Below are 15,395 nucleotides of genomic sequence, written 5' to 3'. Positions count from 1 at the left end.
TTTTTTTTTTTTTTTTTTTTTTTTTTTTTTTTTTTTGAGGCAGAGTTTTGCTCTTATTGCCCAGGTTGCAGTGCAATGGCGCCATTTTGGCTTACTGCAACCTCGAACTCCTGGGTTCAAGTGATTCTCTCGCCTCAGCCTCCCAAGTAGCTGGGATTACAGGCGACTGCCACCACGCCTAGCTAATTTTTGTATTTTTAGTAGAGATGGGGTTTCACCATCTTGGCCAGGCTGGTCTCGAATTCCTAACCTCAGGTGATCCACTCGCCTCAGCCTTCCAAAGTGATGGGATTACAGGCATGAGCCACCATGCCTGGTCTTTAATCAGACTTTCACCAAATACACAATGTACATCTAGGGGAAGAGTAGAGGAATAGTCACGTAGGCCATCTCTTTTTTCTTTTTTCGGAAAGAGTTTCGCTGCAGTTTCCCCAGCTGAAGAGCAATGGTGCAACCTTGGCTCACTGCAAACCTCTGCTAACCCCAAGTTTCAAGCGATACTCCTGCTGCAGCCTCCCGGGTAGCTGTGATTACAGGTGCCTGCCACCACACCTGGCTAATTTTTGTATTTTTAGTAGAAACAGTGTTTCACTGGGTGTGTGGCCCATGCCTGTAATCCTAGCACTCAGGATGCTCTGGCAGGCAGATCAGCTGAAGTCAGGAGTTCAAGACCAGTCTGGCCAACATGGCAAAACCCTGTCTCTACTAAAACCCTGTCTCTACTAAAACCCTGTCTCTACTAAAAATACAACAATTAGCCAGGCAGTAGTGGCATTTGCCTATAATCCCAGCTACTCTGGAGGCTGGGGCAGGAGAATTGCTTGAACTTGGAAGGCAGAGGTTGCAATGTACAGAGATTATACCACTGCACCACACCAGAGCAAGACTCCATCTCAAAAAAAAAAATAAAATTGAAACAGGGTTTCACCACACTGGGCAGGCCAGTCGTGAACTCCCGACCTGATGTGATCCACCCGCCTTGGCCTCCCAAAGTGCCAGGATTTCAAGCATGAGCGACCACCCCCGGCCGTCACTTATGACTTTGTCTAGCTCTGGGAATCTGCATTTATCCATCAGAGGAACCAGTCAAATATGTGTTTGTCTCAGGTGAGCAGAGGGATGACTTAGAGTTCAGTAAGTTCTTGGTGGTCACAAGGAATTTTCTAGCAGGCAAATTCGGTGGGAGGTCTGTAGCTTTTTTTTTTTTTTTTTTTTTTTTCCTGAGATAGTCTAACTCTGTGGACCAGGCTGGAGTGCAGTGGCATGATCTCGGCTCACTGCAACCTCCTCCTCCCAGGTTCAAGTGATTCTCCTGCTTCAGCCTCCCGAGTAGCTGGGATTACAGGCGTGCACCACCACGTCTGGTTAATTTTTTGTATTTTCAGTAGAGACGAGTGTATCACCAGGTTGGCCAGCCTGGTCTCGAACTCCCGACTTCAGGTTATCGGCCCACCTCAGCCTCCCAAAGTGCTGGGATTACAGGCGTGAGCCACTGCACTTGGCCTCTCTCCCTGTATCTTCATGTGCCTGCAAATGCAAGAGGGAGTTCCTGGCCCCTTGGTTAGGGTCAGGACCCCAGAGACCCAGGGTCAAGGCTATGCTTCCATTCCTAGGATGTGCAACCTTGCAAGAGGCTGCATCCAACAGGCATGGAAGAGGCTCTGCTGTGGCCTGCTTGAATTCCTGCTGTGGAAAACAAGAGGAGGTGCTTCTTGAAGAAATGCGGGGATGCCACCAGTCTCGGGTTCTGTCCTGGCCTGCAGCCCTGGATCGTCCAGCTTGTGCTGGGGTGAGGAACCAAGCTTGCCCTTCTTGGCTGGAGCTGAGGGTGAGGGTCCCATTTCTCCAAAGGCGTAGCCTGGGGTTTCAGCCACAGGCCCCACTGGGCAGCACCAGGCCCATCCCTCCCCTCCAGGCCTGATACTCACCCACAGCAAAGATGGCACGGATCATCTCAGGTACCTGAAGCCACCCATCTGGAGTACCTGAAGCACTCCTCCCACACTGCTCTTAGCCCTGCAGATGGTGACCAAGCGGTGGAGCGGAAAGTGTGACCTGGTGGACGGGGTGGCCTGCACAGTGTTCGGGCTGCTGTTGTGTGGCTGCTTGCTGGCACTGCAAAGCAGGATGCTGTACCCCCAGGAGAGCCCGTCTCGGGAGTCCGAGGAGCTGGGTGGCCTCTGGAGCTTCTGCACAGACTTCAACACTGACACCAAGGCTTTAAGGAGCAGTGGTACCTGCGGCCGCTGCAGGAGGTAAGGACTCAGGTCAGGGCCAGGAGCTGCCCGGAATCCAGGCGGTAGGAGAGGCGAACGCTGGCCCCCTGCAGGCTCCTTCCCCTGGGTGCCCGGAGCTGGGGGCCCAAAGGAGGTTAAAGGTCAATGGGCTTGGGATCAAGGGACTGGGGGATGGGGGACCCAGGGAAACTGGGAAGGTTAAGGCAGAGGTGGTGGGAAGAGGAAGAAGGACTCCTGCCAAGCCACCTCCTGAGGTGAAGGGTGAGCCCGGGCAGTGTTCTTTTTAATGTTTCATTTTAATTTTTTAAAATGTTTTGAGACTGGGTTTGGCTCTGTCACCCAGGCTGGAGCTGAGTGGCACAATCCTAACTTCTGAGCTCAAGTGATTCTCCCACCCCAGCCTTGCAAGTTAGCTAGGTCCACCACGCCTGCTTAATTAGAAAAAAGTACTTGGACAGGTTAGGTGGCTCACTCCTGTAATCCCTGCACTTTGGGAGGCACAGGGGGGTGAATCACCTGAGGGCAGGAGTTCGAGACCAGTCTGGCCAACATGGTGAAACACTGCCTCTACTAAAAATATAAAAATTAGCCGGGTGTGGGTGGTTCATGCCTGTAATCCCAACTACTTGGGAGGCTGAGGCAGGAGAATTGCTTGAACCTGGGAGGCGGAGGTTAAAATGAGACAAGATCATGCCACTGCTCTCCAGCCTGGGTGACAGAGTGAGAGTCCATTTCAAAAACAAAAAACAAAAACCTTTTTTTTTTTTTAAAGATATAGTGTCTTATTATGTTATCCAGGCTGGTCTTGAACTCCTAGCCTCAAGCCATCCTCTCACGTTGACCTCCCAAAGCGCTGATTACAGGCATGAGCCACCCAGACAGTCATGTGGCCAGAGCAGCATGTGCTGCACAGAGCCGCGCCCGGGCATTGGGAGGAGGGGACAGTTTAGACGTTCTGAGGTCAGCTCTGCCGAAGCAGGAAGGTCCCTTAGTTTTCAAGGTTCAGACAAAGGACAGGACATGACATCAGGCCAAGGACGCCACCCCTGTTCCGCTTCTGACTTGGATGTAGTCAGCAGAGAAATGGGACCAGGTGAGGTCTGGGCTGTGTTTGTCTCTTCTACATCCTCTTTTTCTGACTTTGTGGCATTCAGTACAGGAAGAAGAGGAGAGAGCTGAATGTTAGTGTGCGCCCCACTCACAGTGTCCTAAGCAAAGCTCCCCCACCCCCCAACCAGCCTTCCTCCCTGTTACAGGCAGTGAGTCATATGTCTCAGGGATAATGGGCCCCATCCACTCCCGAGGAGGAACTCCTGGCCCCACAGGCCCAGGTGCACAAACCACCCTGACAGTTGACCTGTCCTCAGCAAGTTATCTATATGTTCTGCCAAGAGTTCCTGCTGTATGTCAGGACTTGCACTAGGCCTGGGAGGCCCAGCTGTGCAGCACACTGGCCCCAGATCTTTTTGGGGACGTAGGAGCTGAGCCCTGCCCCTCTCTCCGCAGTCAGGCCCCACCCTGGATGTGCTGGTTCCCTCCAGCTTCAACGACATTGCCCAGGACTGGTGCTTGCAGCATTTTGTTAGCTGGGTGTTGTACGAATGGGAGGTGATCCTGCTGGAGCAATGGACCCAGGACCTGCGCACAAGAGTGGTGCTGAGGATTGGCAGTGCCCACTTCTATGCCATCATGGTCAGTGCAACCAGGAGCAGGCAGGGTGGTTGGGTGGGCAGAGCTACTGACCAGCATGGGACCCCAGCAGCCACCCACAGCCTGTCTTCTGGGGGAGGGATGGTGGGTGTCCCTGCCCTGCCCTGGGGGCTGTGCCCTGTGTAGGGGGATAGGTGGCCTGATCTACCCCATTGAGATGCCATTCTTCCCATCTCCCTGGCAGGCCCCTGAGCTCCATGCTGCAGGTTATGTGAGGGAGTGCCTGATAGCAGGGCCCCTCCTCATGCCCTGGCCTGCCACCCCCTCCCCGTATCTCCTGTGTCTGCAGTGGATGAATGGTGTCAACACGCTAGAGCATGAGGGGCTGACATCAGCAGCTTGGTCCAGGTGGGGCCCCTGTCCTCCTGCCTCCGCATCACTAATCACCATTGATAATATGCTCACCCCCAAGAAGGGGGGGTGCCTGCCACAGGGGACCATCTGCTGCGTGACCAACACCTCTGTGTGGGTACCATCCTGTCTCTACCGCACGCACACACCTTCCCATCCCACCCCGTGGTCTTCCTGCTAGGGTCAGAGTGGCCTTCGCAGGGTGGAGGCCCTGGATCTGGGGAGGCCAGGGAGGCATGTGAACTGAAGTAAAAGGACCCAGGGCAAAGGCCCAGCGAACCACAGTCCTCCCACCCTAGGTATCCCAAGGGTTGCTTTGTACAGAAAACAGACTTTGACTTCTTCAACTACAAGGGACTGCAACGGGCTGTGCTTCTGTACACAATACCCACCACCTACGTCGATGGTATCACCATCACCACCGGCATGGAACAAGACAGTGGTGAGGGCTTCTGGTAGGATCCTCCCTCCGTGTGCTCCTGATTGTTCTCTGTTTGAAAAATTCTCCCAGGAAAATGGTGCTCCCAGCATCTCTAAACCCTCACAGGTTCCCATCTACCTATGAAGCTAAAATCCTGCTTGAGTGGACACTGGCTCCTGAAATCACCCATGGGGTTGACCTCAGAGGAGTTTGGCCTAACATGGGTGGATGTCCTGTCCCTTCTCCACGGTGCTGCTCTCACTCCAGCTCCTCTTGCTATACATTGTGCTCAAGGAACAGGCAGCTTCAGGGGAACAGGCACTGTGGCTCATGCCTGTTCTCTTAGCTCTTCACAAGGAGGCCCTGGTAGGAGGATCTCTTGAGTCTAGGAGTTCAAGACCAGCCTGGGCAACATAGGGAGACCATCATCACGAAAAATGAAAAAATTAGCCAGGCGTGGTGATGTGTGCCTGTAGTCCCAGCTGCCGGGGCAGGAGAATCACTTGAGCCTGGGAGGTCAAGGGTGCAGTGAGCTAGGACCACGCCACTGCACTCTGGTCTGGGCAAGAGGGAGACCCTGTCTTTTTTTTTTTTTTTTTTTTTTTTTTTTTGAGATTGAGTCTCACTCTGACCAGGCTAGAGGGCAGTGGTGCAGTCTCAGCTCACTGCAACCTCCACCTCCTGGTTTCAAAGGATTATCCTGCCGCAGCCTCCTGAGTAGCTGGGATTACAGGCACCTGTACCACACCTGGTTAATTTGTGTATTTTTGTAGTAGAGACGGGGTTTCACCATGTTAGCCTGGCTGGACTTGAACTCCTGACCTGAGGTGATGCTCCTGCCTCAGCCTCCCAGAGAGTAAGGATTTTTAATTTTTTTTTCTTTTTTTAAATATATCTTTTTCTGAGATGAGGCCTTATACTGTCACCCATGCTGGAGTACAGTGGCGAGATTATTGACAGCTGTTTTGGGACCTCAGTTCCAAGTTTAAAAGAGTTTAGGCTGGGTGTGGATACCTATCTTGGGAGGCCAAGGTGGACAGATCACTTGAGCTCAAAAGTTCGAGACCTTCCATGGGCAATATAGTGAGACCGTGTCTCAAATAAATAAATAAATAAGAATTTAAACAACAATCACACAGCAAAGGTGATGCAGTGTAGAGCAATGTATTGCAAAGAAAAATAATGTTGGAAGTTAAGTGCAGAATAGCCCAGGCACAGTGGCTCATCCATCTAATCCCAGCACTTTTGGAGGCTGAGGCGGGTGGATCACTTGAGCTTAGGAGTTCAAATCAGCCTGGCCAACATTAGCTTGTTGTGGTGGCTTGTGCCTGTAATACCTGCTACTCGGGTGGTTGAGATGGGAGAACTGCTTGAACTTGTGAGGTGGAGGTTGCAGTGAGCTGAGATTGTGACAGTGCACTCCAGCCTGGGTGACAGAGTGAGACCCCTTCTCAAAAAAAAATAATGAAGTCCAAAATATGCAGTTTACCCTGAGAGAGACAATTCAGGACAGGCTGCTCATAACAATGAGACAGCGCTGATTCTTCCTGGGGAAACTCCCTTTCTGGAGGTCTTCTGTGAAGAATGCCTAAGGAGTTGGGAAGAGTTGTAAACACGTTTTGGGCTGCCCTTTGGATGCATATGTGCAGTAGCTGTACATGGTGGTTCACATATCACATGTCTCAGTGCCATGATTGGCACATCTCAAGGACACGTTCACTTCCTTGACTGCCTACCCTGCCTTAAGATGTAGCTCGCTGCAGCCCTGAACTCCTGGCTCAAGCAGTCCTCCCATTTCAGCCTTTGAAGTAGCTGGGGCTGCAGGGGCTGCAGGCACGTACCACCACGCTTGGCTAATTTTTGGTATTTTTAGGGAAGAAGTGGTTTCCCTATGTTACCCAGGCTGGTCTTGAACTCCTGGGCTCAAGTGATCCTTCCACCTCAGCCTTCCCAAGTGTTGGGATTACAGGTGTGACCACTGTGCCTGGTCAAAAAAATATTTTTTTAAGTTGAAGAAAGTGCTGGATACAGTAACTCATGCCTGTAATCCCAGCACTTTGGGAGGCTGAGTTGGGTGTGTCACCTGAGGAGTAGGTGCAATTTCTACAATTGGTTTGGTGGAAATCAAATCCAAGTATGACCACAGCCATTGGTGAGGGGACCAGGCCTTTCGTGATGATGAGTGATCCCAAAAGTTAAAAATACCAAATGCATAACAGTGCTCCTGTGACTGGTTAATATGGTGATAGTCACTAGTTCATCGAGGTGTCTTATTTAAGGGGAACATGTGGGCAATCTTAGTTTTATGACCCTGAGGTAAGAACCAAATGCCAGGTATAGTTGAAGTATCATCACCCCAAGTATTACGGGCCTGGAGCGAGGAGGGTTACACGCCCGAGTGGGATGATGATTTCTCAGAGGTTGGTAGATTAAGAAACCAAAATTTGGTAGGAGATATCCATGCTGGCAAGGGTGGTTTTGACTGAAATGTGCTATGTCCAATGAACAAATGATTGTACTACGTAATATTAAGGACTTTGAGTACTGGTCGATATTCATATAGAACTAGTTCTCTATGTAAGTATAGTATTATATAGAACAGTTAAGAAATTGCTAATAATTGCTTATATGCCTGTGGATCAAGCTTGTAATGTCATATAATCTGTGAATTTACTGTGTACAATCAAGCATTGATAGTACTATATATTATCATGGGGACTAGCAGTAATGCATGAAGTACATAAAAGTATTAATGTATTAGTGCTGATGGTCAGTACTTACATAGTAGTTAAAATGCGTGCTGAAAAGAATACAGAGAATAGTTTAATTAGAATCTCAGCTTTGGGTGTTGATGGTGAAGCGGGAATGGTTTTTCTCTGAGTTGCCCTGGGGGACTCTCCATTTCTGGCTTACAAGGCTGGCGTATTGGATTATACTATAAGGGCAGTTTCATTTAAGTGGTTTATTCTTGATTAGGGCAGTGAGTGGTAGGAGAACAAGAAAAATAGAGAAACATATCATAGATGCCATCTGTCTGATGGTAATGAAAGGATGTTCTTGGCTGTCCTCTGATCCATGTGAGGGTGAATAGTTCGGTGAGTAAGATTCAGAACAGATATTGCCTTAATGGGAGGAATATTATGCTTTGTTGTTTGGATGTGTGGAGTGCAGGAATAACTGCTAGAAGGAGAATGGATAATAGAAGGGTCAGTACACCTCCTAGTTTATTGGGGGTGGATCGTAAGATTGCATATGCAAATAAAAAGTATCACTATGGTTTTATGTGGGGTGGGGTATTTAGGGGTTGACTAAGGTGTAATTATCTGGGTTACTCAGGTGGTCAGGCAGAAACAGTACTAGAATTATTAAAAAGAGGAGGAGAAAAACCTAGAATATCTTTGATTGTGTAGTAAGGGTGGACGGTGATTTTGTCAGAATGTGGTGAAATTCCTGATAGGAGCAAAAGGTGGAGAAGTGTTAGGGCTATCATGACAAAAGGTAAGATGAAGTGGAAGGTGAAGAATCGTGTAAGAGTGACTGTGTCAACTGAAAATCCACCTCCGATTCATTGGACAAGGTGAGTTCCAATATATGGGATGGCTGATAGTAGGTTTGCGATTACTGTAGTGCCTCAGAATGATATTTGGCCTCATGGAAGCACATAGCATATAAAGGCTGTTGCTGTGGTTGTGAGTAGGGGGATAATGCCAGTGTTTCAGGTTTCTAAGTATATGAATGACCCATAATATAAGCCTCAGCCTACATGTAGGAAGAGGCAGATGAAGAATGTTGAAGAGCTGTTAGTGTGAAAATAGTGGACTTTTCAGCCTTGGTCCACATCTCGGTTAATACGGACAACAGAAGAGAAAGCAGTTGGGGTATCTGGTGGGTAGTGTATGGCCAGAAATACTGCTGTGATGATCTGGAGGATTAAGCAGGTACCAAGAAGTGAGCTGAAGTTTCAACATACAGAGATATTAGATGGTGTGGGGAGATCAATGGATGTGTAATTAATGATTTTATTAGTGGGTTTGTTTTACATATAATGGTCATTAGTGTTCTTAGAGTTGAAGTACAATGATGGTTTTTCATATCATCAGTCATGGCTATAACCTATGTGGTAATAATGACTTATGCTTTATTCTTACTAAGTGTTCTTTTGTTATGGGATTTGTAGGATTTGTTCTAAACCTTCTCCTATTTATGGGGGTTTAGGGTTAATTCTTAGTGCTGCTGTAGGTTGTGTTAGTGTGTTGAATCATGGTGGGGCTTTTATGGGATTAATAGTCTTTCTGCTGCAATAAACATACGTATGTGTGCATGTGTCTTTGTAGTAGAATAATTTATAATCCTTTGGGTATATACCCAGTAGTGGGATGGCTGGGTCATATGGTACATCTAGTTCTAGATCCTTGAGGAATCACCATACTGTTTTCCATAATGGTTGAACTAGTTTACAATCCCACCAACAGTGTAAAAGTGTTCCTATTTCTCCACATCCTCTCCAATTGCGGCACTATTCACAATAGCAAAGACTTGGAATCAACCCAAATGTCCATCAGTGACAGACTGGATTAAGAAAATGTGGCACATATACACCATGGAATACTATGCAGCCATAAAAAAGGATGAGTTTGCGTCCTTTGTAGGGACATGGATGCAGCTGGAAACCATCGTTCTTAGCAAACTATCACAAGAAGAGAAAACCAAACACCGCATGTTCTCACTCATAGGTGGGAATTGAACAATGAGCTCACTTGGACTCGAGAAGGGGAACATCACACACTGGGGCCTATCATGGGGAGGGGGGAGGGAGGAGGGGGGAGGGATTGCATTGGGGAGTTATACCTGATATAAATGATGAATTGATGGGTGCTGACGAGTTGATGGGTGCAGCACACCAACATGGCACAAGTATACATATGTAACAAACCTGGACGTTATGCACATGTACCCTAGAACTTAAAGTATAATTTAAAAAAATAATAAAAAGAAAAAAAAATAGTCTTTCTGATTTATTTGCGGGGGTGATGGTTGTTTTTGGTTATACTGTGGTGTTTGTTGGCTCTTGAGGAATTTCGTGAGTAATGAGGGGCCAGGGTTGATATGTTAGGATTCTGCGGGTGTGGGTGCTTTCTATAATTATAGGTGTTGATTGGTGGTAGTTGCTGGTTGAACATTGTTAGTATTTATGTTGCATTTGAAATTACTTGGAGTGATATATTAGATAATGAAGAGTAAAGTTAAAAAGGATGGAATAAAAAAAGAAGAAATAAAATTTAATTAGACCTTTTTGAGTAGTTACAGTAATGGAGGCTGTGATTTGGATCTGTGAAATTGTCTTTGGTATGGACTTTTCTAGTAAAATTACATCCAGCAGAAGTGATGGCGTTTGGACTGTTATTCAATGTCAGTTTGAGATGATGGCTTCTTGGTCTCTATACGTAAACGTGGGAATGAGGCTCTTGGTGAAGGTGCACATGATAGATATTTTTACATAATATGGACATGAGTTCTTGTGAGGGTTGATTAAAGTAGTAATAATTGGTAAGGTTAAGGAGACTAAGGTTATTATAGTAATGGAAAAATACGTGATTATTACTTTTATTTGGAGTTGCACCAATATTTTTAGTTCCAAAGACCAATGGATAGCTCTTATCCTCTAAAACTTGAGAAAGCCATGTTGTTAGGCATGCGGGCAGGAGTTAGCAGTCCTTGCATGTTTTCTCAGTAAATAAGAAGTTGCAGACTTCTATTACTAGACCCATATTCTAATGTTTTGATTAAACTATATTTACAGGGTATAAAACCTATAGTAATCTTAGAGTTTAGGGATGATAGAATAGGTGGAAGGTGTATGAGTATTAGTATATTTTCTCATATAGGGAAGGTTTAATGCTATTAATGTAACATGTAAATGTTCCTTGTTGTGTTGTGATAAGTATGTACAGGGAACAAAGGGCTGTGATTAATATTAAGTTCTATAAGCATAATGGTGATGTTTGATCAGGAGAATGAAGCCACCGTTACAAAGAGTTATTCCATTAGATTAATGGTGGGGGGTAAGGTAAGGTTAGTAAGATTTGCTCTAAGTCATCAAAAGGCTGTTAGTGGGAGTAGTGTTTGAAGCCCTCAAGAGAATAATATGATTCGGCTCTGGATTTGCTCATAGTTTGAATTTGCTAGGCAAAGCAGTAAGGACAAAGGAAGTCCATGGGCAATTATGAGGGTAATTGCACCAGTAAAGCTTCAGGGGGTTTGAATGAGGATAGCCATAATAACAAGTGCTGTATGACTTACAGAGGAATATGCAATAAGTGATTTTAGATCAGCTTGTTGTAAACAAATAGAACTCATCATAACTATCCCTCATAAAGATAACATGAGGAAGGGGTAGGCTGTATACTCAGTCAGGGTGCTGAGGATAAAGGTAAGCCGTATTATGCCCTAGTCGCCTGGTTTTAGGAGAACCACTGCAAGTACTGTTGAGCCTGCAATGGGGCTTCTATGTGGGCCTTAGGAAGTCATAGGTGAAGTCTGTATAGGGGTATTTTTACTATAAAATCCATAATACATGCTAATCACATAAGGTTATTGGATCAGGAGATTAATAGTTCTTGGATGTTAAATATTATTGTCATGTTCAGTGAACCTAAGGTATTTTGAGTTTGAATAAGTATAATAAGTAGGGGGAGAGATCCCACTATTTTATCAAATAAGATATATGAGCTTGCATTGAGGTGTTCTGGTTGGATACCCCAGGGGGTGATAATAATTAAGGCAGAGGTAATTGTACCTTCAAGGAGAATATAAAATATAGTTAGTTCTGTGACTGTGAATGCCATAATTATAAAAAAAAAATGTAGGGAAATCTGTATAGAAATATGAAGCTTTTTCCATAAGGGTGACACATTGAAGAGGTGGTACTGGCTTGCTATAGTTATAAGAGGTAGTAGTCAGGCTGTTAATATTAGAAAGGGTGATGTCAGTGGAGCAGAAGGGAAAGTTAATGAGAAGTTGAATAGATTGCCGTTGAATTAATTAAAAAATAATAGGGCAATGGAGCTGATGATTAGACTGTGAATAGTCATATTGATTCAGATTTTAGACTTTTTAGAGAATCCCGTTATTAGTAGCAGTATAATTGCTGGAATAATAATTTTTAGCATTGAAGTCAATTTAGATTACATACATAGTCTAGGCCATAGGTGTTGGAGATTGAAACTAGTAAGGCAAGGTCCACTGTGGCTTCACAGACAGCAAGTACTAGCAGGGTAATGGGTATTATGAATGCTAGGGTGAAATGTATCTTTAAGGTTATAAGAGTTTTTATGATGAATAATGACAATATTCCTTCTAGGCATAGTAGGGATATCAGGTGAGATCAATAGATTAATATCCCCAGAAGTAGTATGGTATATGCTAATATGTTATTGATATAAATAGAGGGCATTTGGTAAATATGTTGTATCATAAGCTAATGAGTCAAAATCATTTATTTTGGCTTAAACTATCTACCAATTCAGTTCAATCTAATCCTTTTTGAGTTCATTCATAAGTTAACCCTAGGACTAAAATGATAACTAGTATAAGGGCTGTGCTGATTATTAGTGTCAGATTGCTCGTTTGAAGGGCTCATGGCAAGAGTAGTAAGTAGTAGGGCAATTTCTAAGTCCAATAGGAGGAATGTGATGGCTACTAGAAAAAATTTTATTGAGAAAGGAATGAGGGTGGAGGATAACGGGTCAAATCCACATTCATAGGGGCTGGATTTTTTAATATAAATATTAAGTTGTGGGAGCCAAAGTGTAATTGATTTGTTTTTCTAAGACCACCAGAGTGGGCACAAAAGAACCAGCGAGTAGGCAAGGCTAAAAGCAAAACTGCAAATTTATTCTTTGGTCATCTAGCTTTGGGGAGGGAACCGGGGGGCGGGGGGGGTGGAGTTTCTAATACAGTCCTGACAAGAGTGGGGGCTGAGAAAGCCCACCCCCGGCGCATCTGCTGGGAGTGACTTTTCTAGGAGTGGAAGGGCAATAGGCGGGGCACGGGCACGTCGGGGAAGGGGGGGCCGCTCCGAAGGTGCCACCAGGTAAATCTTGGTCTCCTCGGATTGACATCACCTGGTGCATGCCTGATTAATCTGCACCTTCCCGGGCGTCACCTGCATTCTCACACACATGGGAAGAGTTGGTGGTGAAGAAGAACCCGGAAGTGCACCATCCTGCCTCCGTTCGTCCAAACAGTCCAATCTTTTATTGATAATAGTGATAAAGGGGCGCCGTGGTCTGTCTGGCTACTTCCTGCTGTTAAGGGGCGTCGCCAAGGTCGGAGCCCATGGTTGGTATTTGGACGTATGGATGAAGAATAAAATAAGGCACCGTATTAGTATAGGAATGAGGAATGGAAGCATTTGTTGGAATATGGGCAAAACCCAGAAGGAAGGTCCTGGCAAGGTTGGGGAGTATGAGATAGTTAAGAAAATTTAGTAAGTTTGAGGCGAGTGGGGGAAAGCCAAACTGATTTCCACTGATTGCTTTCGGTAGGGGCCCTTTTTAGCTGGGAATGAGGAACAACTGCGCAAAGTAGTTGTTGGCCAGGCAGCAATTAAGAAGTGGAGTTTTTCGTGGAGTGGATGGCTTTCCGCTTACTCCTACTACAGAGATATTGGATGGAAGGCTAGGTCCAGAGAAGGATGGCAAAACAGAATAGGTAGCCTCGCTGTTGATTAAAAAATTGTCTTACCCGCTACCAGGAGAGTTACCTGCGGCTTGGCGAGGATGATGGGGGTCCCCGAGTCTTGGCACCTTCAGTTGTCGTCGTCCAGATGTAGGAGCTGGAAGGAGCTCCCATGATCCTGGGAAAGGGGGTCACGTAGAGGCGCGGCACCTGTTCTCAGGGTGGGGCAATCAGACTTCCAGTGTTCTCCCTGCTGGCAAGCAGGGCAGGGGGTTGCTGGTGGACGAGGGTTAGGACATTCACTGGCCTAATGTCCTGATGCCTTGCACTTATAGCAAGGCTGCGTTGGGGCTCGGGGACCCTGCGGACACCTGTTGGCATAGTGTCCTGCCTTGCCGCACTTATAGCAGGCTCTTTTTGCAGCCTTGGAGTCTGTGGGGTGTGTGCTTTCTGGCCTGGGGTTACGACTGGGCTGTAAAGCCGCTGCTAGGAGCTGAACCTTCTGTTCAAGGCGAACTTGCTGTCTTCTCTCTGGAGTTTTAGACCTTAAAGGCTAATTTAACTAGGTCTTGTATTGGTATCTGAGGACCATCCTCTACCTTTTGAAGTTTTTTTTTTTATGAATGTCAGGAGCTGATTGAGAAATGAAATAAGATGCCAAAATGGTGGCCCCTGTGGGGGAGGCCAGATCTAACCGGGTATATTGGGTTAGAACCTCAGTCAGTTTAGGGTAGAGGTTAGGATAACCTGGAGGTCATGCCAAGTTAAGTCATAGGCCTGACAAAGGTGTCTAAATTCCTTTATGTATAGGGTAGGATTAGCTGAGAAATCACCTAAACGCTTCTCAATTTTGGAAAGATCGGCCAATGAAAAAGGGACATGTACTCTGACTACCCCCTCCACCCCAGCCACCTCTCGCAAAGGTGCTAACACTGTAGGAGGGTGTGGGCAGAGATAGGGGACTCAAGACAGCCAGTTGGGGGCCCCGAAGGAAGCATGGGACCGAGTGGATTACTAGTAGATAAGGAGGAGGAAGGAGGAGTCTGGGCAGGAAGGGAGGGGGTGGAGAGAAGGAGGAGTATAGGGACGAGAGCTTAAGGCCCAAAAGCCTTGTACGTAATTAATTTCGGACCACTTGCCTAGCCACTGGCAGAAATTGCTGAGGTCGATCACGCCACAGTGGAAAGGAAAATTAACCGCTTCCTCCTAAGGTCTTGTTCGAGCTGTAAGGTTTTTAAATTGGCTAGGAGGCACCCTAAGGGGGTGCTCTTTGGAAATTTGGACTGGGGGTTTCCCATTTGTTTCCTCTTTACTTACACAATGGACACAATGGAAATGGAAGTGGATCTCTGCCTGGCTTCAAAGCGTCCTTTGGAACCAGCAGAGACAGACTGGAGGCTCATGGAGCCAAAGTGGAGATTACCTTCAGGCGGACGTCTCCATCCTGAACGGGGTCTCCCGAGCCACTTGGTGGCTCAAAATGGACCTCGGACCTGCGCAGGATTTGGGCCGAGGGACACAGTGGACACAATGGAAATGGAAGTGGATCTCTGCCTGGCTTCAAAGCGTCCTTTGGAACCAGCAGAGACAGACTGGAGGCTCTTGAAGCCAAAGTGGAGATTACCTTCAGGCGGACGTCTCCATCCTGAACGTGTCTCCCAAGCCACTTGGTGGCTCAAAATGGACCTCGGACCTGCGCAGGATTTTGGCCGAGGGAGGTAAAGAGGAGACAAGGGCACTTACCCCAGAGAGGCCGTGAGAGTGAGGGAAGCGGGTTTCAGGTCCTGGTCCATCCGTAGCGTGGAACGAGGAGGAGGAGGAGGCTCCCCGGACCCTGGGGGCCCTGAGGAGGGGTCTCCTCCCGGGTTCGGCACCAACTGATTTGTTTTTCTAAGACCACCAGAGTGGGCACAAAAGAACCAGCGAGTAGGCAAGGCTAAAAGCAAAACTGCAAATTTATTCTTTGGTCATCTAGCTTTAGGGACTGGAGCTGGGGG

At 46.8% G+C, this 15,395-nt stretch overlaps 1 pseudogene; it reads left to right on the top strand.

The window, feature by feature from the left end:
- The first annotated feature begins 1,728 nt into the window (after nt 1-1,728).
- Nucleotides 1,729-4,757, top strand: LOC111529438 (annotated as a pseudogene).
- The last annotated feature ends 10,638 nt before the right edge of the window (nt 4,758-15,395 follow it).

The sequence above is a fragment of the Piliocolobus tephrosceles genome, chromosome 8 (assembly GCF_002776525.5).
Source record: "Piliocolobus tephrosceles isolate RC106 chromosome 8, ASM277652v3, whole genome shotgun sequence".
NCBI lineage: Eukaryota > Metazoa > Chordata > Mammalia > Primates > Cercopithecidae > Piliocolobus > Piliocolobus tephrosceles.
The sequence above is the reverse complement of the archived record's forward strand: the minus strand, read 5'-3'. Positions and strand labels throughout refer to the sequence as shown.